Source organism: Lepus europaeus, chromosome 2 (genome assembly GCF_033115175.1).
Source record: "Lepus europaeus isolate LE1 chromosome 2, mLepTim1.pri, whole genome shotgun sequence".
Taxonomy (NCBI): Eukaryota; Metazoa; Chordata; class Mammalia; order Lagomorpha; family Leporidae; genus Lepus; species Lepus europaeus.
The window spans coordinates 95,000,561-95,023,705 of record NC_084828.1 but is presented as its reverse complement, the minus strand read 5'-3'; the positions used below and the strand labels follow the sequence as shown (position 1 = coordinate 95,023,705).

Below are 23,145 nucleotides of genomic sequence, written 5' to 3'. Positions count from 1 at the left end.
CTACCTCCTGGGGTGTGCATTAGTAGGAAGCTAGGGGTATGGAACCCAGGTACTCTGATATGGGATTTGGGTGTCTTAACTCCAAGGCCAAAAGCCTGTCCATTACACTTTTCATTTCAGGCATCTTAATTTTTCTAAGCAATGGCTTATGTTCTTTTTAAAGATGTATTCCTATGTATTTGATATCTTAAGTGATATTTTAACTTATTTTCTTATTTTTCTAACTTCATATCAATTCTAATGTGATTTTTAGATTGACTGTAACTTGTCCCCTTCCTAAAGTCATTATTTAGTTCAAATAGTATTTTTATAAAGTCTACAGAGGTTTTAATGTACTTAAGAATTCCATGTGTGAATGACAGTTTTGTTTTCTGAATTCCATGCCTTTTATTTCTTTAAAAAATAGTTTTTGCTATATCATATGATCTTATACTATGCATTTTTAGTATATCATCTCTTTTAATCTTTTAAAAAAGATATATTTTATTTATTTGAAAGAGTTACACAGAGAGAGTGGGAGAGACAGAGAGAGACAGAGAGATCTTCCATCTGCTGGTCCACTTCCAAGATAGCAATGACCAGGGCTGGATCAGGCCAAAGCCAGGAGCCAGGTACTTAATCCAGGCCTCCCATGTGGGTGGCAGGGACCCAAGTACTTTGGCCATTTTCTGCTGCTTCCTCAGTCCATTACCAGGGAGCTGGATCAGAAGTACGGCAGCCAGGACTCCAGCCGGGATACATGTGGGATGCCGGCATCACAGGCATCAGCTTTACCTGCTATACCACAATGCTGGCTCTCCACCTCATTTAATATTGATAATAATTCAATGTTATACCTATTTAATGGATAAGAAAATGAGGCTCTGTAACTGCCTGATCAAGATTGCACTGTAGGCCGGCGCCGTAGCTTAACAGGCTAATCCTCCGCCTTGCGGCGCCGGCACACCAGGTTCTAGTCCCGGTTAGGGTGCCGGATTCTGTCCTGGTTGCCCCTCTTCCAGGCCAGCTCTCTGCTATGGCCCGGGAAGGCAGTGGAGGATGGCCCAAGTACTTGGGCCCTGCACCCGCATGGGAGACCAGGAGAAGCGCCTGGCTCCTGGCTTCGGATCAGCACGATGTGCTGGCCGCAGTGGCCATTGGAGGGTGAACCAACGGCAAAAAGGAAGACCTTTCTCTCTGTCTCTCTCTCACTATCCACTCTGCCTGTCAAAAAAAAAAAAAAAAAAAAAAGATTGCACTGTAATCAACAATTGAGAATTCAAATGCAGGCAGTCTTACTCCAGACCTGTACCTATGACTATAACCCCTAGCTCATAAATTCGGAACACTCAGAGGGACAAGAACAAAAAATATTATCAAGTTAGTGATAGAAAAAAATTCCATAAAGGGAAAAGAATATAAACAGTTCACAGAAAAAATGACAACTTAAAAAAAAATATGAATACCCTCAACTTCTTTCATAATGAGACAAATACAAATTAAAACTAGGCTAAAATAGCACCGCCACTACAGAAAATAGTATCACAGTTCCTAAAAAAATTAAAAATAGAATCACCAAATGATCCAGCAATATGACTTCTGGGTATATACCCAAAAGAACTGAAAGCAGGATCTCAAAGAGATTATCTGCACAACCCTGTTCATAGAAGCATTGTTCACCATGGCCAAGAGATGGACTCAACCCAAATATGCATCCATGGATGAATGCATAAATGAAATGTGGTATATGCATACAGTGGAATATTAGCCACCTAAAAAGCAAGGGAATCCTGTCACAGTGCTGAACCAGGGGCGAGCCTCAAGGATATAATGCTCAGTGAAACAAGCCAGTCACAAAAAGACAAACCCTGAATGAGTCCACTTGTCAGAGGCACTAACATAGTCGAATTCATAGAAACAGAATGTAGAAAGGTAGCATTCAGGGGCTGGGGAAGACGAAGAGGGGGAGTTGCTATTTCAGTTTTGTAAGACAGAAAAGTTCTAGAGATCATTGCATAACATTGTGAACACACTTAACACTACTGAACTTAAACAGAGTTAAGATGGTAAATTTTTTGTTATGTTTTTAACCACAATATAAAAATTATTTTTAAAAACTTTAACAAAGAGATAGTTTTGTGTTGCAGCAGGTGAAGCCACCATTTGGGACACCCACATCTCATATGGGACTGCCTGGGATTGAGTCCCATCTCCATTTCCAATCCAGCCTCTCTGAGGAGGCATTAGAGTGGGGACCTGAAGGAAGGGAGGGAAGAAACAAGGTGGGACAGGAGCTTTCCAGGCAGCTAAGGCCTTAAGGCAGGAGCAAGGGTGATGCGATTAAGAAATAACAAAAATAATTGTATAGCTGGAGTGAACTGAGAGAGGAGAACAATGGTAGGCAACAGATGCTGAGAGACCAGAACTGTGGGCTTCTGTAGGGCAGGGGCAGGGTTTGGATGTTACAGGCAGCTACAGGAGACTTTAAAAAAAATCCCGAAGAGGGTTGGTTAAGATTCGGCCAGTATACACCTGTGTGGCTTTCCAGGTTGTCAAAAGACTGAAGTGTTTCAAATCTATCAGGAAATAGATGCTTCCTTTGTGACACTGTCACCTGCCATGCTGGCTTCTTTGCCAAGACTCCCCCACCTCATGCCACCTTCTTCCTGCTGCTCTGTGAACTCAACAACTAAGTAAGTAACCTGGCCCAGCAGAGGCTAGTGACCGGGGAAGTTAATCAGCTCTGGGCCAGGATCCCTGAGACTCAGTACTGTAAGGGTGAATAAAGGTGTTTACCTTTTTACCTCCTTACGGTCCTAAAGCCTGCTTAGGACAGCGTGGTCCCGGCTTCCACCCCACCAAGCATCACCTGGGGCCCAGTACCATGGTCTAGGTTGCCGCTGGATACAGCGGGAATAGGAAGGCTGGAGAAATGGACACCCCTGAGGTTGAGGTCGGAGATGAAGACAGAGGAAAGGGAAGACCAGTGAACTTCTACGTAAACAACTTCTCTCCCCAGCTTTCCCCTGGTGACTGGAAGGCTCCTGGCCAACAGCCAGCTTGCAGAACGTTTACATAATATGCTAACCACGTTAAATTTTACTTCTCTATTCAAAGTCATAAAATTGTCATGTGCCAGGAGGTTTTAAAAAAATACATTGTAGTAAAGGGGAAATAGGAAAAAATAATCTTTCCAACACCAAATGCAACCTTAACATTCTCACAGCTGCATTCAGTATGTTTGGGTAACATGTAGTTCCTGGAATCCTAATCTCAAGAAAGAGGTGGAATAGCTGAAATCCAGCAACTCTAATTTCATATATGAAAAACATATGAAACTCGCTTTACACACTATACTGAGAATTTCACTTGGAAAATCAGTACATATGTCAAAGTGTTTAAGAAGCCTAAACAAATTTCACAGAAGTTGCATGAAATGTCTCAGGCTGCTTGCCACTTTTATCTATTTCAAAAAGCTTTGCCTCTTTGTAAAAACATTCCACTCTTAAACTAAGGATGCCGACACCTTGCTACAGCACCCCAGATTCTACTTTGTTCTCATTCATTTAATTTCTTTGAACTTCAGAGCCTTCAGTTTAATTACCTGAGACTACTCGATAATCGCCGGTATGAATTTGTAGCATGAATTTAAACTAAAGGAAGAGCAACTGGAAAGAACGTGGGGAGAAATCTGAGCACTACTGAGAAGTAATCTCTGGTCACCAGATACATCTTTGCTCACTTTCATTTTCTCATTGTAAACACCTTCACATAAGTGGCATAAGACGCTAGAAATCATTTTATTCAAGCAGGACCGGTTTTAGCAAAAACACTTGCTAAAAAAACTTCTTGGCTTTCCTTTCAAATAAAACTTGTTTGTGAAATGCTGAACCTTTAAGTAGGTCTAGCTCAAAAGATTCTGAGCCAGGCAGGAACTTGATTCAATCTTACATGAAATTAGTCTTATAATCCTTCTTATATTAAAATATTGTAATAGTTTTATAAAAGAAACTACTTACACCAAGCCGAAGTCTGGACAGAGAGCACGAAACTACCAGCAGCCGTCTATTTCCTCACAGACTAAACTTTGTTCCCTTCCTGGCTGTTTCTGGATCAGGTTCACCCTGATACACATTTACAGTGGCCTTGGAAGCTGCCACCCAACAGAACAAGGTGGGAGGGTTTGTTAATTTAACTCCTGTTTGATAACTGCTTATCAGCAACTTCTCAAAGGTCGATTTAAATGTGTTTAAAGAGACAAATGTAAGGAAGATTATAGGGAAAGGCTGAAAAAAATCACATAATCTCTGAAGGCTGGGCTTTGGTTTTAGAGGGGATTTCATTCCCATATGTTCCCGGGGGACAGGAGGAAGCAGAGTTCTGTAAGCTCCTTGCATCTTGCATTCTTCCTGTTGCAAGTTTTCCTTCCTCCCCTGAATCTATACATCGTGCGATCCAGGCAGAAAGAAGTCAGAAAGTTGCTTCTCTACTATAGTTCCCTCTCATCCTCGTTCTCCCCAACTCTTTCTCTATAGTGAGAGAAACAGCACAGAAGTCCTGCTAAACAGTGTTTTCTGACATCCAAACGACCTGCTGACCTAACGTAAAGTGAGAACCTGGCTCCCAAATTCTGTGGTTAACAAGACAGTGTTATGCTGCGTCATCCCCTTCCACATCTCCACATCTCTTCTGAGCTACTGTATTTCTGAAATTTATGTCATTAGCCTTTGAAGCAGCGACTATTTCTTATATATTTCCTGCTCCGAGCACTTTATGAACACTATCTCATTCAATACACTTTGGGATCATCTTCAATTCTTCTCAGTCTGATTGAACGGATCCAGTTCAACTGCTTCACTACCCTGGTGATCCTCTGCAGTAAGAACTATGCTGGACAGAATAATGCCCTCCCCACTTCCCAAAGACGTCCAAGTGCAAATCCCCAGAGTCCGTGAGTGTGGAACCTTACATGACCGAAGGGACTGTGCAGATGCAGTTCAGGTTAAGACCCTTGGGATGGAGAGATTACCCAGATGGGCCCAGTCTAATCACGATCCTTCCAACTTGGTGAACCTTTGTAGTTGCAGTCAGTGGGATGCAACGTGAGGGCCTGGCCAGTCTTGTGGCTTTGAAGGTGGAGGATGGGGATGGCAATCTGAGGAAGGGAAGTGGTCTCCAGAAGCTGGTGAGGCAAGGACAGATTTTCTTCTGGAGCTTCTGGAAAGGCACACAGGCCTGACAACACCTTGGTTTCAGCCTGGTGAGTCCCGTCATGGACTTTGAACTGACAGACTATAGCATAATCCATTTATGTTGTTTTAAACCACAAAGTTTGTGATGATTTGTCACAGCAGCAATAGAAAAGTGATATGGGTACTTTAATTCCAAAATTCCCCTTTTAAAATACAATACCCAGGACTGAATAGAATACTCCAAATATGATCTGATGAAAAAAAGAGTAACCGTGGGACTGTCTGGGTGCTATATATTTATTGTTTTAGAGTTTTAATGCATTATACTCTTAGTAGACTACTCAGTCCTTGTCACATGATCTACATCAAACTAGACATTTGACTCTACCTTCATTCTTTTTTTCCTTTACTGTGTTGGGATCAAATAAATACAAGTTTCCTGAATGTGAACTAGTTCTGTCCCTTACTAGTTGAATGCCTTGTGTCTGAGCTTCAATTGCCTCATCTGTAAAGCAGACATTTCACCTCCCTCTTAGGGTTTTGAAGTGACACAGCTCATACCAGTGCTTAGACCTGTACCTGGAACGTAGCCAGTGTTCAATGAATGTCAGCTGTTACTGTGAGGGGGGGTGTTTGGTGGGAGCTGAGGAAGACACTGAGATCCATGTATGGGTTGATGTGGGACAGAAATGATGCAGAGACAGCAGCTGCTCCAGGGCAGATGTGGCCTAGAGAACACAAACCACTCCAGTATCTAAAAATTCCCGAGATGGAGGTGTGCATTTGGGACAACAATTAAGATGGCATTTGGGATGTCCACATCCCATATTGGAATAGCAGGGTGTGAGTCTTGGCTTCACTTCTTTTTTTTTTTTTTTTTTTTTTTTTTTTTTTTTTGACAGGCAGAGTGGACAGGGAGAGAGAGAGAGAGAGAAAGGTCTTCCTTTACTGTTGGTTCACCCTCCAATGGCCGCTGCGCTGCGACTGGCGCACCGCGCTGATCCGATGGCAGGAGCCAGGTGCTTCTCCTGGTCTCCCATGCGGGTGCAGGGCCCAAGCACTTGGGCCATCCTGCACTGCACTCCCGGGCCATAGCAGAGAGCTGGCCTGGAAGAGGGGCAACCGGGACAGAATCCAGCGCCTCAACTGGGATTAGAACCCGGTGTGCCGGTGCCGCTAGGCAGAGGATTAGCCTGTTGAGCCATGGCGCCGGCTCTGGCTCCACTTCTGATCTAGCTTCCTGCTAATGCACATTCTGGAAGCAGCAGGTGATGGCTCGAGTACAAGGGTCCCTGCCACCCCTGTGGGAGACCTAGATGGAATTCTGACCTCTAGGCTTCAGCCTGGACTAGTCATTGCTGTTGTGGACATTTGGGAAAGGGAAAGAACCAGTACATGGAAGACTGATCTCATTCTCTCTCTCTCTCTCTCTCTCTCTCTCTCTCTCTCTCTCTCTCTCCAAATAAATAAAACTGGCAAGTTAAAAAATAAAAATTCCTGGTATGTGTTAGGGCTTAGACCTTCCAGTACATGGAAAAAGGGCTTCAGCTGATACCAGCTGGATTTTACAGGTCTGGGAACTCCACTATACTCTGCAGTTAGGATATGAATGCCTGGAACCTGCCAGGTGGTATTTCAGTAACGAAGCAACCTGACCAGACCTGTGTTCCTCCCCTCCACTGGGCCAATGTTGTAGCTGTGGGACGTGGAGAATAAATAAGCCAGCAAAGTTCAGGGGGTAACAAGTGCTGTGACCGCTGAGGACAACCAGGGGAAACTCAACACTCAGGACTCACTGAGGAGAGGGAACATCTGAACTGAGTGGGAAATGAGAACCAAGTGGAAGGAACAGTGTTTCTGGCAAAGAAACAACCAACTGAAAGCTTCAGAGGCAAGAATGAGTTTGGTTCACTCAAGAATCAGGAGGAAGAAGGCCAGTGTGGCTGAAGCACAGAGACTAAAGATCAAACTTGTGGCCCAAACGGTAGGCAGGGGAAGTACTGGATCTGAGACACTGACATGCCATGGGAGGCTTTCCAGCAGCCAAAAGACAGATATGTTCGACAAAGGAACACACGAACGTGGCAGGGGAGGGGTCCAGCCCCAAAGCAGAGGCTTTTGGTTTCACAACCCGCTTCACAATAGCATGGTCCTCCTTGTCCTCCAAGCATTTAACCCCACCTACCTCCCCACCAGAACCAAGCAGGCACTCCTGAGGTGATCCTGGGTCAGGGCAGCCATCCCTTTGGAGAGAAAGAAGAGCAAGGGATGCAAAGCTATTCAACAAAGGCTCCAAGTTCTACTGTAATGCATAGTATGGTGGTCTCCCAAAGATATCTATGTCTAATCCTTGGCACCTCTATGATTGTATTTGGGAAGAAAAGTCTCTGCAGATGTGATTTGGTTAGGATCTCTAGAGGCAAGCACCCTGGATTATCCAGGTGGACCCTAAATTCAATGTCATGCTCTCTTACTAGAACTGCTTCATTCTTTTTGCTGTTAATGTGTGACATGTAATGCAGAGTTTTACATCAAACCTTGTAAACTTTACCTTATTGGCTGGAACCCATCCTTCCAAACTATTAAAATAATTTTGACACATGCTTCTATCCTCTGCATTGGAAGCATTCTGCAAATCCCTAATTCTCATCATTTCATCCAAGTTATTAGTAAATAAATACCAAACCATCAAATTCAAGAAGTCTGGTATCTTTTACTAAAGAATAAATACTCTGTTGGATACATGTATTCAGCTAGCTACAAAATCACCAATTCTCACATACTTTACATTTTTTTAGCTCATCATGCAAATCAAGAGAATAAAATGCCTTCATAAATAAAGACATATCTATAGGATACCAGTCTACTAGAATTCTACCAGAAGTGTGCATATGTTTAGTTTGACACATGGGGATAACAAATGGGGGGGATGGTTAGTTTGAGGAGTGCTTTTGTTAACTTAGTGTCAATTCTTAGTGATTATCCTTTTCTGTTTTTAAGAGTTTACAAACTATCAGTTATTCTATCTAGAAGTCTCCTGAAACTAAAAGGAGATTTACCTAATTATAGGACGTGGCCCTGATCTCTGTCTCAGAAAGGACAAGGTGAAGGGAAACACTGCAAAGAAGCCTTGGTGGAAAGAATGAGCACAGTGTGCTCTGGGATACAGAAGAAACCCGACTGGCCAGAGCAGCGGGCGTTGTGGGAAAGTAGAAGTAAACTGGGGTTGAAACACATGATGTACAGCCTAGAAATGGGACTAGAACTTACACCTTAAAATGTCAGAAAATAGGAAGAATTTAAATATTCCAAAGGAATAAAATAATAAAGGTACTTCAATAAACAACATAACTGAAAAATGGGCAAAGTATATGGATAGTTCACAGAAGAGGAAATATGACTATTAAACATAAAAAGCCACTCAACCTCACTCAGTAGAGGATAAATAGAAATTAAAAGTACGATGATGCCATTTTAACCTATATTTAACTTAGTGGCAAAGTTCAAAAAGTTTCATGAGCCACAATGTTGGTGAAGTAATGGGGAAATAATAGAGGATAAATTGGTAGAACATCTCTAAAGAGCAAATTGGCCATCAAATGATGAACACATGTGCCCTTTCACCCAGCTCTAGCTGAAAAAATACTTCCACATGCACAGTGATATATTTACATGGATATGCATGACAGCATTGCTTATAAAAATAAAAAAGTCAACCAGGTGAGAACTGGTAAATTAAAGTACAGATACTAAATGAGATACTGGAGTAAAAATTTAGGGCAATTTTGTGTCATAGATAAAGACTGACTAAGCAATATTAAGTTACAAAAGCAAAATATAGAGAATACCTAAAATTCAATTATTTGTGTGTAAGCTGGTAGGGGAGAGGAGAGAAAGAGATAGAGAGAGAACATGCAGAGAATCTCTTTGGAAGGATATCCAGGAAATTAGAGGCAGTGGGTTCCTCTAGGAGAGGAACTGGATACTGGGGTCCAGAAATGGAAAGAAGATTATACATCCTTTGTCCTTTTTGAATTTGTACCAAAGCTGGTATTACTTGTTTAAAGATAGATGTGCTAGATGCAATGTGGTACTGTGGAACAGAAAAACTACAGTAGGGGTGGGTGTTTGGCACAGTGGTCAAACACTACTTGGGATGCTCATATCCTACGTTGGAGAGCCTGGTTTGAGTCCCAGCTCTTCCACTTCCAATCCAGTTTCCTGTGATTGTACACCATGGGAGGCAACAGATGATGACTCATATACTTGGGTCCTGCCACACACAGCAGACCCAGATTGAGTTCCAGTCTTCTGCTTTGGCTTGACTTCACCCTGGCCATTGCTGGCATTTGGGGTGTGAACCAGTGGATGGAAGAGTTCTGGCTGTCTCTATCTCTCTGTCTGTCTGCCTTTCTAATAAAATGAATAAAATATTTTTTAAAGTATGGTAATGGAAAAACTTGTGAAAACCAAATATAGCTTGGATTTTAGTTAACAGTCAAGTATCAATGTTAATTTCTTTTTTTAAAAAATATTTTATTTTATTTATTTGAAAGACAGAGTTACAGAGAAAGAGAGCTCTTTCATCTGCTGGTTCACTCCCTAAATGACTGCAACAGCTGGAGCTGAGCTGATCCAAAGGCAGGAGCCAGAGTTTTTCTGGGTCTCCCACATGGGTGCAGGGGTCCAAGGACTTGCGCCATCTTCTGCTGCTTTTCCAGGTGCATTAGCAGGGAGCTGGATAAGAAGAGGAGCAGTTGGGACTTGAACCAGTACTCATATGGGATGCTGGCACTGCTAGCTAGGGCTTTAACCCACTGTGCCACAACGCTGGCCCCCAATGTTAATTTCTTAATTTTGACAAATAGGACATGTTCTTTTTCTTTTTCTTTTTTTTTTTTAAGATTTACTTATTTATTTGAAAGGCAGAATTACAAATAGTGAGGGAGAGACACAGAGAGAGATGAGAACTAAAGAGATCAGATGGGAAACTGTGGGAGCAATCCAGGTATGAGGCAATGGGGGCCTACATTAGGATAAAGGTCATGAAAGGAATCAGATGTATGATACATTTCAAAAGAAAAAAATTAGAATATTTGCAACATCAGGAGGAGATCGAAACAGTGATACCAGTGACAGAAGGACAGAAGATGAAAATTAGATTCATTTAATTCATGAATTTGACAAATATTTTTTGGGACCTATTATGGCAGACACTATGCAAGGCCCTGGGGGTATGAGAGTGAGTTTATAAATGCCACGTACAAAGTGACCATAAAACGTTATAGCTGAATTATCCACAAGCCATTTGGATACAGAGGATGAGAGCTCAGGTAAGGGGACAGAACTGGGAGAGCAGAGAAGGATTATACAGAGTGAGGAAGGAGAAGCGAAAACTGAGCCAGGGACCATAAACACAGTTAGGGGAAGAAAGTATGTAGCAAAGAAGATAGCTAAGGAATAGTCAAGTGTTTATGCAAAGAAGCAGGGTAGCATAACTTTCTGGAACCAAGACAAAAAGGGAGGTCTACAAAGGGTTCAATCAATGCACTGTCCAAGAAACAAGGATATACAAAAGACCACAAGACGTCTGGTTAAAAAAGAGACAGTGATCAGGATGGCAAAAGGAGGTCATTTAAGAGACCACTTTCACTTCCAGTAAAGTCTAAAGGAACCCAGATCACAGAAGTCAAAATTTTCTTACCAAAAAATACTTCTGATTTAAAGGTCTTTGGGAAGTAGGATTCCATTTATTATCACGCTTCTCAAACTAAGGTAGTTGAAGCCACAAATAGATCTTCATGTTGTATCAGCTTTATTTGGGAGAACATATATTGAAATACAAAGAATGTACAATTGGCATGAGCTTTTAAGATAAGACCTGAGATTTCAAGCATAGAATGTCTTTATAGGAAGTCATCGCTCTATTTCTAGGGCTACAAATATCCTGTCCTCTTCCACAAACTTGGGTAAAAATCTGAGATGCGCTTTATATAATGACCAGCTTTGTTGAAATGTTTGCATGCTATTAAAACTCAGGTTGCCTGTAATTTTAAGTATAACTATGAACTATGTCCTCACATGACAAGTTATAAAATTTCATACTCAAAGAAAAATAATGAATAAAATCTTGAATTCATCACATTTACTACTATTTTTCTTCTGAGTACTATTTATATAGCCATTTATTATTTATTCTATATGCCTGTAGCTAGAGCTCAGATACACACTTAGATGGAAGTCAGTGTCAACTATGTCCAGATGCTTAACCGAGGTTATTTGATAATGATGAATAGGTACTGAGTTCTAGCTGGTATTACATATTTATATATATACACACACACATATACACATACGAGGGTATTTCAAAAAGTTCATGGAAAGTGGAATTAAAAGATAAGCTATTTTAGTGCAAAAGATTTTGAAATCTATGCAGTTTTTTCATGATGTATTTTGCATGAACTTCCTTAAGACTACTTGTGTATGTGCTTATGTGCATATGTGTTTGAGTGTGTAATGTACAGTTGTATGCCTGTGTGGTATGTGCACACTTATGTGCATATATAAAATATACATATTCAGGCCGGTGCTGCGGCTCAACACCGGGTTCTAGTCCCGGTTGGGGCGCTGGATTCTATCCCGGTTGCCCCTCTTCCAGGCCAGCTCTCTGCTGTGGCCCGGGAGTGCAGTGGAGGATGGCCCAAGTGCTTGGGCCCTGCACTCCATGGGAGATCAGGATAAGCCAACGGAGGGAAGACCTTTCTCTCTGTCTCTCTCTCTCACTGTCCACTCTGCCTGTCAAAAAAAAAAATGTATATATATATATATATATACATATTCAAATACACACTGTCATGGATTGTAGGGTTAATATAAAAACTGAGGAATGTGCATCCAATTGTAATTTACAGGATTAGGAAATGAAAGGTTAGTTGCCTAGCTTGATTGATTTATGCTGTGTATGTATGTTGAAATATTGCATTGCCCATAAAAATGTACAAGTATTACATGTTAATAACAATCTTTCAATACTAAAATGATAAAATATTTAAAAATCATTTCAAGTATATGGTAGATACTTGTAAGATTAGTTGTGGGGGGTGGGCATTTGGCACAGTGTTTAAGACACTGCTTGTGACACCTGCATCCCATACTGGAGTGCCTGAGTTCAAGTGCTCCTCTGCTTCTGATCCAGCTTTCTGCTAATGTGCACCATGGTCGGCAGCAGGCAGGGCAGTGGCTCAAATACTTGGGTTCTGATCAACCAACTGGAGACTCAGATTGAGTTCCTGGTTCTGGGCTTCTGGCTTCTGCCAGACCCAGCCCTGGCTATTGCAGGCATCTGTGGAGTGAACTAGTAGGTGGAGGATATCTATCTCTCTGTCTCTCTTTCTCCCTTTTAAATAAAGCAAAAAAATTTTTTAAAAATCAGTTATAATTCAAGAAAGGTATTTCAGTCACAGCACAAATAATATAAACATAAAAATGACACAAATGAATCAAACTCAAGTGGTCCACAAATAATTCTAATACACATAAAGCAACTGAAACTCTGACTTAGGTGTAGCACACTGTATATGAGTATAATGGAAATGCACTTTTCATTTGTAATTCTCTGCCAAGTAAATGAAAAAACTACTTTGATATTGGATCTCTATATATGGCAGGTGAGGCATGAACTTGAAAGCTTTGCTCTGTTATTTTCCATCCAATTTTAAATAGCCTCAGCCTAAAGCTGTAAGGCAATACTTCTACCAGGTAAAGATTGGCTTTAACAGTGTTAGAAAGCTATGAGAGTGGTAACAGTGAAAGTAGTGCACATGAGCTTCTTGAAGATGTCACAGGAATACTGTCAGGCTAGTGATTTTTCTAAAACTGTCCAACCTGCTGAAAGGAGAAATTAAGATTATTATTCATGATCTTAATGTGATTCTGATAGAGGTCTTTATTGTTTAAAAGAAAATCAATGATAAGAATAGTCTAAATAAACCAGCTTCTTTTTAAAATGTTTGGGTTTCTAAACTGAAACTTATTTACATAGCAAATAGCTTTTATTACCCCATCTTGTTTACATTATCTGAAATTACCTCTCAAGGCTAGCAAACAGAAAGCTAATGGAAGACAAATCCTGGAAGAGAAAATTACATCTCTCACAAGTAATTCACTCAGCCTAGGCTGTGGCTTTCAGTTAATAACAACTGTCGACATGTTGTCACTTCTTAACACCACCTACTGCCCACAACTCTCTCTGGTCACATTTTCAACACATTTTGATATTATCATGTTTGGAGAAAGTAAATCTGAATGGATATCCTAGGGAATAATAATCTTCATAATCATGAGACTGGTAGAATTCTCATTGTTCCCCTTTTTATCAAAAATATATTCAGAGAACGTGGGTGGATACCAGCTCTATGGATGTCAGTTAAATGCAATAATACAACTATGCAATTTGATATTACCTGTAAAGGTTGAAGTAGCATGTAGCTACAACCAGCAATTCAACCCTCAGACATATACACACCCTAACCCAATTTGCATGTCAATGTACCCCAGTATACAGTGAACATACCCAGATATGGAACTTAGCTCTGTAGCCAAACAGAAGAACCTAGACCAGGGCCACAGCTTCATTCTCTTAACACAAATGTGTTGTACAATATGATCTATCATTTTCAGTGTGCCATAGCAAGAAGAAGGTTGGGAAGCACTGATAGAAAAGTTTTTGTATATATGTAACAAACACCTGTACAAGAATATATGTATACATAGGGACAGTGTTTGTAAAAACTGGAACATCCCAAATGTATTGCAATTAATTTTAATCTGCAAATAAATTCTGGAATACTCATCAAATGCAGTATTACACAACAACCAAAGTAAATGAGCCACAGCTATATGCACTGACATGGATAAATTAAGGCTATAATATTGAGTTAAAAAATGATATTCTAGTTTCTCTTCAGATCGTATAAATCTTTCACCTTGAGTAAAAAAATGTACCAGAAAAAGACATATGAGAATACTTCCAAGAGGTCATGGAAAAATGGAATGAAAAGATAAGTTTATCTTGATGCCAAAAAAACCAAAAAACAAAAAACCCTGAAATCTGCGCATATGCAAGATCTTCAAAAAGTTCATGGAAATACATATTATGAAAAACTATGCAGCCAGCGCCGTGGCTCACTTGGCTAAATCTCTGCCTGTGGCGCCGGAACCCCAGGTTCTAGTCCCAGTTGGGGCACCGGGTACTAGTCCCGGTTGCTCCTCTTCCAGTCCAGCTTTCTGCTGTGGCCCGGGAAGGCAGTGGAGGATGGCCCAAGTGCTTGGGTCCCTGCACCCGCATGGGAGGAAGCACCTGGCTCCTGACTTTGGATCGACGTAGCTCTGGCTGCAGCAGCCATTTGGGGGGGTGAACCAATGAAAGGAAGACCTTTCTCTCTGTCTCTCTCTCACTCTCTACAACTCTCTCTCTCTGTCTCTTTCTCTCACTGTCTAACTCTGCCTGGCAAAAAAAAAAAAAAAAAAAAAGAAAAACTATGCATGGATTTCAAAAATTTTTTGCTCCAAAATAAGCTTACTCTTCATTCCATTTTTCCAAAAACACTTTTAAGATTCTCTTTATAGTGTGATTCCATTTTCTCTAAAGTTCAAATGCATATAGAATAAATCAATATTCTCTTTAGGGATATATAGGTATGTTTAAAAACCACCAGCCAAAGCAAGAGAATTACTAACACAAAACTCAGAATTTCAATTACCTCTGAGGGAGCAAGAAAAGTGTTGAATCAGAGAAGAACACACAACACTTTCTTAAATTAAGCTATAGGTACACATGTGTTCTATATAGTTACTCCACAAGTCTCCCAGATGTTTTATAGGTATTTTTATCTTTCATTTATATTGAATGTTAAGAAACATCTTTTTAAAAACACGATTTTGTCCAAAGGTAGTAAGGTAGTAAGCAAATGCATCTCCATCCCTGCAGCAGTGTGAGGTTCACGGAACAGAAGGGACAGAAAGCAAATTAGTCAGAACTTTTTTACAAAGGCCCCACAGACTCATACACCACTCCAACAAAACCTATTTGAAAGCTACCAAAATAACTAAAATTAAAATCTGATTAAAAATACTATATTTTTATGTGCAAATTTTAACATTAAATGGAATATGGATTTAAATATTCAGGACTAAGTAAACTGCCAGCCTATGGATGAGTAACTGATCTTGCTGTTTTCTAAATAGTCAATATTTCATTGTATATTTAGATTACACAAAAGACATTTGCATAATGACAATACTTCAATTCATCTTGAATATCCAGCAATGTGTGCTTAGTCAAATGCCTGTCTGTTTGTCAAAGTCATTGAAGAGCAGGTTCATAAAGCTTCAAGAGCAAACTTCCTGGTGTGTTTCAACTCATATAACTACCAAGGAAAACACATCAACATCTTAAGAATTTGTGCCTTTACTCTGTCTCCTGTATTTTACAGGCTAGCTATTGGGAAGCCAGTTTCCTAAGCTCTGGATATATGCCAATCCAGAAGGGATAATAATAAACCAAAAAGTCAGAAACTTAATTTCCAAATCAATTAAATTTATTACTTTTGTTTTGAAATTAAAAAAAAAAATCCGTGTTAGGCTCTCCTTCTAATGTTAGAAAATAAAATGAGTCACTTAAAAGTAGAGGGGTTAATGTTTACACAAAGGCAATTTTTCTCCTTTGTTATTCGTCTTTCAAGTTTTAATGGGTGAGTGACCTTGCTGGAATTCCCCTGCCAGTTCTGGAGTGTCTCTCTGGAGCTTTCAAATAGAAACTACTTTCACATGATACATTAGAATGCTATGCCAAGAGGTATCTGTCTCTGCACCTTGAACTTGGATGTTACAGCACAGATGAATAAGTAAACTTTACACAAAATGAAAGGCTTTTCTTGTTAGGCCATTGAAGAAAAGGACAAATTTAAGCATATTTGACATTATATATTTATAGGGTCAATTATACATGGAAAAACTGCACATATTTTCCAATTCAAGAAATTTACCCTTGATACAGCTTCAAGCTGTCAAAGAGAGGCCCATTTTCAAGTCTGTCAAACAGTGAATATACAGATATATATAAAATTTGAAAGACAGAGTTACAGAGAGAGACAGAGGGAGAGACAGAGAGAGAGAAAGAGAGATCTTATATTCACTGCTTTACTCCCCAAATGGTCACAACAGCCAGGGCTGGGCCAGGCTGAAGCTGGGAGCCAGGAGCTTCTTCCAGGTCACCCATGTGGGTGCAGGGGCCCAAGGACTTGAGCCATCTTCTGCTGCTTTCCCAGGCACATTTAGCAGAGAGCTGGATGGGAAGTGGAGGAGCCAGGACATGAACCAGAACTCATATGGGATGCTGGCATTGCAGGTGGCAGCTAGCTGCACCACAGCATTGGGCCCTAAACAGTGAATATATAATGCTGAAGTGGGACTCTAAGTCTACATTAAATGCCTTAATGTAACTATCCAAAAATTTAGGTAATATAGTTATTGCTTTTGCTTTATTTCAAAATTTCTGAAGTATCTATTTTTAGTGAGTGAAGTTATTTCAGATTTATTGTGAAAAGGCTTATAGGAAACCTGTCTTTACCAGTGTGAGCCAGTTATGAAACAACACTAATCCACTGAAAATCAATACAGAGTCATAAGAAACAGTGGGACGATTTAGAGTAGAAACAAAATATTTCCCTGATCTAGCCACACCTCTAGTTTCACCCTTGGCACCTCTCCCTAGTCTTCCCAGAAGGTGAAAGTACAAATACTACCCTGGCATTTTAACATTGTCATCTGTCAGGGCAGATAAAAATGTACCATTTCGCAATCTGAGTTTCTACAGAATGTATTGGTGAGATGAAGGGTACACAAGAGGGAGTAAGAAACAGCATCAGGAAAGCTCAGCAGAGGGAGCACTCATTTTTAAAGTTTTCCTAGAACATCTCAGCAAATGATTTTATAACAGTGGCAGAAATCTCAATTTTATATGTCTTATAATGAAAAATCTTAAACCATTAACAAGGCATCACAATAACTACAGGACCAAGTTAAAGGTTGGTCACTGTTTTTCCTGTCCATGTTCCCAATGTCTCCTCCCCTCCTTTCCCCTTCCCTCTTCTCTTCTATTTTCCATTTATTTATTTGAAAGGCAGACAGACAGACAGACAGACATAGATCAATCTTCCATCCACTGGTTCACTCCTCAGATGGTCTCAACAGCCAGGTACCCACCAGGCTGAAGCCAGGAGCCAGGAACTCCATCTGGATCTTTCCCGTGGACAGCAGGGACCCAGCTACTTGAACTATCCTCCACTGCCTTCCCAGGCACATTAACTGGGAGCTGGGAGCTGGATCGGCAACAGAGAAGCTTGGACTTGAACCAGTGCTCCAAAGTGGGATGCCAGCATTGAAAGCAAAAGCGTAACCCACCATGCTGCTGCACTGGCCCCTCACAGTGTTTCTTGTCCCTTCTGTCTCCGACTTAGTAAGAAGCAGTAAGTCTATGAAAGGGATGCTAATTCCACACATAACAGTAACTCTGAATTTTAAAATAAAGGTGGAACAAAAATGGTTGAAGGCAGGGAAAAAACACGATATCAAATTTCTTCCTCCCAAAGACTTCTCTCTTTCATTTCTACCTTCCTAATCACACCTAGTCAGCAAAAACAAACAAAAAACCTTAATGACATTATTTTAGAAATATTAAAAGATGCTTAACACAAAGAATTTCTAATTACTTTTTTTTTTTCTTTTGAGGGTCTGACAGAGGGAGAGTGGGCCATGGGATTTTCTTTTTCTTTTCTTTTCTTCTCTTTTCGACAGGCAGAGTGGACAGTGAGAGAGAGAGAGACAGAGAGAAAGGTCTTCCTTTTTGCCGTTGGTTCACCCTCCAATGGCCGCTGCGGCCGGCGCATCGTGCTGATCCGAAGCCAGGAGCCAGGCGCTTCTCCTGGTCTCCCATGCGGGTGCAGGGCCCAAGGACTTGGGCCATCCTCCACTGCTTTCCCGGGCCATAGCAGAGAGCTGGCCTGGAAGAGGGGCAACTGGGATAGAATCCGGCGCCCCAACCGGGACTAGAACCCGGTGTGCCGGTGCTGCAAGGCGGAGGATTAGCCTGTTAAGCCATGGTGCCGGCCTCTAATTACTTTCCTAATCTTTGTCCCCCAAATATTTTCTTTAAAAGCTATCTGATATAGAGAAATGTCTCAAAAAATATTAATAAAAATGGTGGCATCTCAAGAAGTGAGATGTGGAATTTCAAGAACTGCCTTCTTTTATATTTTATGTAGTTTGGTTCAAATGGATTCATAACCCCAAACCCTAATATAGTAAATTTATATGTAAAGATTCTTTTTAATGTAAAGTTATCTGTCAAAGAGTAAACTCTCAAAAATAAAACAAGCAGAATTTTGGCTTCTGAGTCATAACTGCATCTTCTTAAAGAATAAAATATATACACAGTGCCTTACATATGTATGTATGTATGTATATATAGACACACATGTATCACACACACACACACACACACACATAGACTATATAATCTTTAATCAGGGCTTTCTCATACTGACTTCCTCTGTCCTCATGACTCCCAAATGATATGTACTTTCTGCTCAGATCTCTCTCTCGTTTCTGAAATATTTTAACCAAAAATATAATAATGGGAACACTTATGAAGCCAGACACTGCTCTGAACACTTCCCATAGTTCACTTTTCACAACCCTGTGGGATACAGCTAGATTAAAGATATGCTCTTATCTTCATTTGGTAGATTAAGGCCCTGAGAGCACAGGGTTCACAAAAGGGTGCAGTTGCAAAATTCGTTTGTGTCAAAATTACACAATTTGCTTTTGTTTTTCTCTTCTGAATTTCTTTAGGAGGCATTCCCCAAGAAATGACACTTGGGAGGAAAATGATATGTGGATTTTGTTATTTTCATTATGTATTTCCATGTCTTTTTTCCCCTAGGATTTTTTTAATGCAGTGGTTCTCAATTAGAAACTGTCAAGTAGGACTTAGAAATATGTTTCTGCTAAGAAACACATTCTCTGTTAATTTACTCCTCCAGGATGATTCTGATGCATGTCAAAGTTTGAGAACCACTGTTCTAATGTGTGAGATATATCCATCAGTTATAAAAACAGATCTCACTTAGCCACATATTTCACATATGAAAGTATAATTACATGTTTTTATTAATTTTATGTATCTCTTGGAAGGGGACACTCACTAGCATTTATTCCAAACTTTTTTTTTTTTAATTTATTTTACTGGTAGGGTTATAGACAGTGAGAGAGAGACAAAGATAAAGGTCTCCCCTCCATTGGTTCACTCCCCAAACGGCCGCTACAGCTGGTGCTGCATCAGCCCAAAGCCAGGAGCCAAGAGCTTCTTCCTGGTCTCCCATGTGGGTGCAGGGGCCCAAGCACTTGGGCCATCCTCCACTGCCTTCCTGGGCCACAGCAGAGAGCTGGACTGAAGAGGAGCAATCAGGTCTAGAACCGGCGCCCATATGGGATGCTGGCGCTGCAGGTGGAGGATTAACCAAGTGATCCACGGTGCCAGCCCCTCCACAAACACTTATTAAATACCTTCAATGTACAAAAACTGAACAGTCCCATAAGACACGAAGAAATATAATTACAGAAAATATAAATAATTATAATATATAATTATTATAATTACCTCAGCAGTTATGCTGAGGAAAAGTGTGCGATAAGTTGAGGACTGTGTTTGTTTTTTTTTTCCTGAAGATTTTATTTATTTATTTGACCGAGGGAGTTACAGAGAGACAGAGAGAAAGGTCTTCCATCTGCTGGTTCAAAAGGCTACAACTGGGCCGATCTGAAGCCAGAAGCCAAGAGCTTCTTCTGGGTCTCCCATGCAAGTGTAGGGGCCCAAGTACTTGGGTCATCTTCTACTACTATGCTTGGCGATCAGCAGGGGGCTGGATCAGAAGTGGAGCAGCCAGGAGTCAAGCAGGGGCCCATATGGGATGCTGGTGCCATAGGCAGAGGCTTAGCCTGCTATGCCACAGAACTCTGTCCTGATCTCTTAGAAATGAGTGCTCTCCATTTTACCTCTAAGCAACATTGCTTCTCGCCAACTGATCCTGCTACCCTAACCCAGGGATCCCCACCTAAAACAGGGGCACTGCCATGGCAGAATTTCCTTTCACTCAGTGATGAACGAGCTTAGTAAGGGCACTCTTCCCAGGTTAGAGTCAGAGGCCACGCGAGACAAGCAGACAAAGGAGCCGGTTTCTGGAGATGCCCAAGATTCTGAAGACTTTCCAGGCAACTCTCAAAACTTACCCATTTCCCACCACCGTTTCAGGTTTTTCATGACTGTATCACATTTTTTCAACATACTACCTTCCCAAGTTCACATACTCCTCTCTAATACTTAGGTAACTGCTATGAATTTAGTGTTCATCAGCCCAAAATAATATGTGACATTTTAAATTTTTATGAAAATGTATGGTGTCTAAATCCCACTTTACTCCAATTTTTCTAAATTTAAATTTATTGTCTTTGTTGATTATGAGAAAGTAAATCCCCATATCTTGTGAAAATTTTACATTCAACTCACATACTCCTAAATGTACTTTCTCTCAGTGGTTATAAGCAAGGGATAGGCCTTCTAATAATCATGCTGCTTCATAAATTGTTAGGGGAATTTTCGTTGGAGAACTTTATGATCTCTTTCCACTTTGTTCAAAATAGCATTCCACAACAACAATTTACATAAAGTTCTGTAATCTATTTGTGTCAAGATGCTATTTGTTTTAGCATACTACATTTCCTCAATTTGTATTCCATGTATAATTAATTGACAGAAGCTGTTAGCTTGTTTAAAAATGTCTTGATTGTATTTTATCCCCTTCCTAGAGCAGCACACAGTGGGAACATCTCAGCACCATATAACCCCTAAACATTTCTTCACCGGGTAAATCTCTACCAAGAGCACGTTGATCCTTCCTGCCTCCATGGGTACTAAAATCCCCTAACAGAATCCTGGGGGCTGGGGACGGAGCTAGAGGGTTGCTTCCCTGTTTCTTTCCAAGAATCTCTCTGCATGATGCCTGAAGCACATACATGGGCAGACTCAGAGCAGCACTGCCAGGCAAAATTAGAACGGAGAACTGAGCTTCCACGTTCTATCTGCGTCTGGGAAAGTGAGAAGCAGCAGTGGTTCTAGAGGATATTGTAGACTGACTGGAGGAGGCAGCTCTGCAAGTAGATTTCCTTCTCCTTGGCCTACAGCCTCTGGTGAAAGGTTAGTCAGGCTACAGAGTACCCAAGAGAGGAGGCTTTCACATGGAAAACATAAATAAAAAAATCCCCCTCCCGAAATCATCCGTGACATCAAAGACACAGTGGCTATTTACCCATTGCCTTTTTTTTTTTTTGGAAAGGCAGAGTGGACAGTGAGAGAGAGGCAGAGAGAAAGGTCTTCCTTTTGCCGTTGGTTCACCCTCCAATGGCCGCCGTGGCTGGCGCGCTGCGGCCAGCGCACCACGCTGATCCGAAGCCAGGAGCCAGGTGCTTCTCCTGGTCTCCCATGGGGTGCAGGACCCAAGCACTTGGGCCATCCTCCATTGCACTCCCGGGCCACAGCAGAGAGCTGGCCTGGAAGAGGGGCAACCGGGACAGGATCGGTGCCCCGACCGGGACTAGAACCAGGTGTGCCGGCGCCGCAAGGCGGAGGATTAGCCTAGTGAGCCGAGGCGCCGGCCTACCCATTGCCTTTTTAAACAACATTCAGGCTCTTACAAGGGCAGGAATTTTACAACTTGTACTCAACATTACTTTTGAGATTGATCCACATTGACACAAGGAGCTCTACAATTCACTGTTGAATGTTACTTCAATGTATGAATAGCCCCACAGAGCTTATTCATCCATTCTCCTCTTAATGGTTGTTCAGGCTGTTCCTTTTGGTTTTTTCCTCTTTTAGAACAGGGATGCACTGAACATTTTTTAAGATTACTTGAACAAATATGAAAGATCATCGCATTTTTCTTTTTTTAAATGTCACTGAGTACCCATTTCCTCTCTTTCACTTCTGGTCAAAAGCACAGAAACTCTTTCAAAATAGTTAAGTAAGAAGGGAAAGAGGAGGCCGGCACTGTGGCATTGCCAGTAAAGCCGCCGATGCAGCGCCAGCATTCCATATGGGTGCCGGTTCGAGTCCTGGCTGCTCCTCTTCTGATCTAGCTCTCTGTTATGACCTGGAAAAGCAGCAGAAGATGGCTCAAGTCCTTGGGCCCCTGCACCCACGTGGGAGACCCGGAAGAAACTCCTGGCTCCTGGCTTCGGATCAGCTCTGCTCTGGTGGTTGCAGTCATTTGGGGAGTGAACCAGTGGAATGGAAGACTCTGTCTTTCAAATAAATAAAATAATTCTAAAAAAAAAAAATACAATAAAATAGGAATCAAAGTGTCAGTCATGTCAAGGTACCACTGGATTGAGAACTTTAGAAACATGATTTTTAGGCCGGCGCTGCGGCTCACTAGGCCAATCCTCCGCCTTGCGGCGCCGGCACACCGGGTTCTAGTCCCGGTCGGGGCACCGATTCTGTCCCGGTTGCCCCTCTACCAGGCCAGCTCTCTGCTGTGGCCAGGGAGTGCAGTGGAGGATGGCTCAAGTGCTTGGGCCCTGCACCCCGTGGGAGACCAGGATAGGCACCTGGCTCCTGCCATCGGATCGGCGTGGTGCGCTGGCCGCAGCGCGCCAGCCGTGGCGGCCATTGGAGGGTGAACCAACAGCAAGGGAAGACCTTTCTCTCTGTCTCTCTCTCACTGTCCACTCTGCCTGTCAAAAAAATAAAATTAAATTAAATTAAATTTAAAAAAAAATAAAAAAATTAAAAAAGAAACATGATTTTTAGAAATACACAATAGTTTCATTTTACTTTCTGACTCAACTCCTGCAAGCT

At 41.3% G+C, this 23,145-nt stretch overlaps 1 protein-coding gene across 3 annotated transcripts in view; it reads right to left on the bottom strand.

Moving 5' to 3' along the window:
• The window catches only part of MAP3K13 (mitogen-activated protein kinase kinase kinase 13), a 202,362-nt gene that overhangs the window by 156,193 nt on the left and 23,024 nt on the right, over nucleotides 1-23,145 (bottom strand). Inside the window, exon 1 of one of the 3 annotated variants that reach the window (XM_062210847.1) lies at nucleotides 3,999-4,069. The exons of the other annotated variants lie outside the window; for them this stretch is intronic. The gene's annotated coding sequence lies outside the window, so the exon portion shown is untranslated. Of the gene's footprint in view, nucleotides 1-3,998; nucleotides 4,070-23,145 lie in introns of those variants that run through there. 3 annotated transcript variants of the gene reach the window in all.